We start from the raw sequence: 4,566 nt of genomic DNA on the forward strand, positions 1-4,566 counted from the left end.
CATTCTCTGGTAATATACTATGTATTGATGGGTGTAACAAAAACATCACCAAAGGTGCTCAGGTTACTTTCAGTTTTACACAATTTTAAGCAGTATTTCCACAGTCTTATCATCAAACTATTTACACTGCTATAATTTCCCTAAAAAAAAAAAAAAAAAAAAAAAAATTCCTAGATGGGAAAACTGTTTAGGCACGAGGGGTGTTTTGCCACACACACAGTACTCACAGGCAGGAGTAGGGGTAGATATGTTAGAGCAAATCCTTTTTTTTCTAACTTAGTACTCATTTTACATGACCAGAGTGCGAAGTACTCACGACAGGTTCTTAGTGCCTCATGGCACCCAGGAATGCTACACAGAGGCCCTAGTCTTTGAACCCCCTCCGTACATACATCCTTTACTATGGAAAACTGGTATTTCTCCTTCGTGTCCCAAACCTTTCTGCCTGCCCTTGTGCAGTGCCGAGCACTGAATCCAGAGCCTTGGGCGTGCTCCCAAGCCCTTTCTATGTGGACATGCTGGCCGTGCTACTGTCCAGTCCTGCCGTTGAGGAGAAAAAGGCCCTACCTCAAGGTTCCCAGTTGGGCATGTGACCAGGCCTGGCTAATCAATGTACCCTGGTACACGGACCACAGTGATTAGCTCAGGATGACATGTCAGGATGACATGTAACCCACACCACAGCAGTGAAAGCCCCAGGCAGGATTTGGAAGTATAGAGAGTTGCTGTTATCATGGGGTTGCTGACATGGCTCTTTGAGTCATGTTGAAATACAGGGTCGTTGGAATTTGGACTTGAACAGAAATTTCCTCTTCAAGTGACCTATTGGACCTACCTTTCTTACTTTTTTCCTTTTAAACATCTATTTATTTTATATTTTACATATGTGTTTGCCTCTGTGTATATTAAGTGTACCAGATGTATGTAGTGCCTTGCAGAATCCAGAAGAGGACATCAGATCTCCTGGAACTGGAATTACAGATGTTAGGGAGCCACCATGTATGTGCTGGGAACCGAACCCAGGTCCTCTACAAGACCAGCCAGTGCTCTTAACCTCTGAGCCATCTCTCCAGCCCCTGGGAAATTTATTAATCTCTGAAGTGTGGCTTCCTTGCTTATAAACTGGGACAACCAAAATCCCTACTTTATAGGTTGTTGTCTGTAGCTAGAGTTTTCCTGCCTGGCCCACAGTCAGGACAAATCTGTCACCCGCCAGTCCCACAGCCGCTCAGACCCAACCAAGTAAACACAGAGACTTATATTGCTTACAAACTGTATGGCCATGGCAGGCTTCTTGCTAACTGTTCTTATAGCTTAAATTAATCCATTTCCATAAATCTATACCTTGCCACGTGGCTCATGGCTTACCGGCATCTTCACATGCTGCTTGTCATGGTGGCGGCTGGCAGTGACTCCCTCCACCTTCCTGTTTTCTCTGTTCTCCTCTGTTAGTCCCGCCTATACTTCCTGCCTGGCCACTGGCCAATCAGTGATTTATTGACCAATCAGAGCAACATACAGACCATCCCACAGCAGTTGTCAGTTTCAGATGAAATAATACATATAAACACTAAATGCTGAGCTTGATATGTACAAATCATTCTATATGAGTTGACTGTTAGACATGGTCCACAACCAGCCTTTTAGCCCACAGCACTATTTTGCTCTTATGTATTTCCCTTTTCACTGTCAAGTGCATGTACAAGTGAAGTATCTCTGGGGAGGGGAAAAGGGGGGGATAGCCTGGGGTTTTATGAGAAAAACTTTCAGACATTGGAGCCTATTGGCAGAAAATACACTGCAGCTTCTGGCCAAAGGCGTATAACCCCTGCCTGTCTGGTGTGGACGGACCTGAGCTACTGTGCAGGGGTGCGGGTGAGGCCTTGCGAAGAGAAAAGGTGGCTTGTGTTAGGCCTGCCTTCTGTCAGCAGGACGTGGCTGTTTGTCAAGGGATAGAAGACCTAGCCAGTCAATTACAGGATAGCTCTAATTCTCTGGACTGAGAATTAGTATGGTTGTCTCTTTTAACAGAAGTAGGCAGACTTTTTCCCATAAAGATCAAGATATTAAATAGTCTTTGCAGAACATAGGGTGATAGATGATTTGGATCTTAAATGTCCTCCAAAATGTCATGCCCTCAAGCTTGGTCACCAGCCTATGGCACTATTAAGAGATGGGATCTAATGGAAGAAAGTGGGTATGGAGGCACACCCTTGAAAATGGATATTGGTGCTGTGGGATGTTCTGTATGGCAAATGTTTTGCTCTGATTGGTTAGTAAATAAAACACTGATTGGCCAGTAGTCAGGCAGGAGGAAGTATAGGCGGGACAAGGAGGAGAATAATTCTGGGAAGTGGAAGGCTGAGTGGGAGAGACACTGCCAGCCGCCGCCATGACAAGCAGCATGTGAAGATGCCGGTAAGCCACGAGGCAAGGTATAGATTTATAGAAATGGATTAATTTAAGCTGTAAGAACAGTTAGCAAAAGCCTGCCACGGCCATACAGTTTGTAAGCAATATAAGTCTCTGTGTTTACTTGGTTGGGACTGAGCGGCTGTGGGACTGGCAGGTGAGAGAGATTTGTCCTGACTGTGGGCCAGGCAGGAAAACTCTAGCTACATATTGTCTCCCCAGTCTCTCTTCTCTTTACTGCTCTGTGCTCCCCGCTATGACATGCTGCATCAGCAGAGGCCTGGAATGAGACAGCAAGCCTTTAAATCTCACTAGATTCAGGCTTTTAAGACACGGGCAGGACACGGGCAGAATATTTACCAGAATATGACATGAATGGCTCCATCCTTCATCCTCATTGGGTCGTGCTCCACTCTGGAACCTCATGAACCAGGTCTGTGCTGTCCTCATTTCTCAGTGTTATTCTCCAGGCTCCCACAGGCATGGCCCATTAAACTGCTTGCAGTATTCAAAGGGAGGGTTTATTTACGACTTACGGTTCCAGAGGAATGAGAGTCCATGATGGCCGCACAACATGGCAGCAGGTAGCAGGCATCCTGGCTGGAGCAGCGCTGAAGCACACATGTCTAACCACAAACAGGAAGCAGAGAGCTGACTCATAGTAGGGAAGAGTCCTTTGAACCTCAAAGTCCATTCCTGGTGATAGCACTTCCTCCAACAAGGCCACACTTCCTAATCCTCCCCTATTAGCTACCAACTTGAAGCCAAGTATTCAAATGCCCAAGACTTAGGGGCAAGATCTCATTCAAATCACCACACTGGGGGACCTAGAATCTGAAGTTTCAGCTAGAAGTCTGTATCTTTCTGGAAAGAATGGGATGGGGTTATTACCATATTGTCCTAGCATGCCATTCTCACTCAGATTAAGTTATCAGAGACCCCAGGAATCAAGATTTGGGGCTAGGGCCCAGCTCTACCTTCAGAAGGACTAGCTGTTTTCCTGATGAACTCTGCAGAATTAATCTTTAGATGCCCATGAAAAGGCCAAAATTTAAAGATTGCAGTCCAGCTACATCAGTGGCCCACAGAATTCAACGTCTAGTGTGTCAGCTTCTTCAGCTGTGTGACAACAGATGAGGTCTGATATTTTAGAATCTGTTTATGTTGCTTTCACAGCTGGAGTTTTTCTAGGTCTTAGCTTGGAGTGTAAGGTCAACAAAGCAGTGTCTCTGTGTGTGGCCATTACACAATTCACTCTACCCATGAGAAAGAGAGTGTATGAGTTGAAATGTTTTTAATAGGAGATCTGGAATTGGCCATTAGTTTCTGGACCTTTCATGACTTACTCCAATCTTCGTCCAAGTCACAAATTCTGCAGTATCCCCATGTAGCCTCTTAAGTAGACATCGTTAAATACAGATCCCCATTTTATGGGTTTGGTTTTATTATGAGTTATGTCAGTTTTCTATATTTAAAATTGTACTTAAGTACAAATGCAAATAATCTTTACTTGTTTGAGAAGCCAAATATTTCAGCATGAGAGCCTTGATGGTTAAAAAAACATTTATAAAAAAATTGCTGGTGTCCAGCACTACAGGATTACATTCATTTTAAACGTATTGGAGAGCCAGATATGATGGCACAAGAGACTAGTCCCAGGAAGAAGTGGAGGAATCTTGAGTCCAGGTTTTGGGGATCAGCCTGGGAAACACAACAAAATTCCCATCTGAAAAACAAAAAATCCAAGCATAGTGGGACATGCCTAGCCTATAATCCATAATCCCAGCACTAGGAAGGCACAGGGCTCTATCTATTGTTTTTCTTGAATTTGTTTTCAGGTTATCATTCCAGATTCTCCATATCTAAGATTTAGTTAAAAAAGAGTATGAAGTACTTCCATCAGTAAATATGTATTTAGTGTCTACTTTGTACTAATGTTCTGTGCACTAGACATGTTTGTGTTTGGTGCTGCAGATCCAATCCGGTGCCTTACTCATACAAGGCAAGTGCTCTGCCACCAGTTCCATGTCCAGGTTAGAAACTTTGCAGTCTGGCTCACAACCCTCTATAACTCCAGTTCCAGGGGAACTGACGCTCTCTTCTGGCCTCTGCACAGGCAGCAACATAGAACACAGATATGCAGAAGAAACACCC

The 4,566-nt window shown here is 44.3% G+C and overlaps 1 pseudogene; it reads right to left on the reverse strand.

Annotated features, from left to right (window-relative positions):
• Positions 1 to 3,571: 3,571 nt before the first annotated feature.
• LOC131910783 (ATP synthase membrane subunit K, mitochondrial-like) lies at positions 3,572 to 3,751 on the reverse strand (annotated as a pseudogene).
• Between the last annotated feature and the right edge of the window lie 815 nt (positions 3,752 to 4,566).

Source organism: Peromyscus eremicus, chromosome 5, assembly GCF_949786415.1.
Source record: "Peromyscus eremicus chromosome 5, PerEre_H2_v1, whole genome shotgun sequence".
Taxonomy (NCBI): domain Eukaryota; kingdom Metazoa; phylum Chordata; class Mammalia; order Rodentia; family Cricetidae; genus Peromyscus; species Peromyscus eremicus.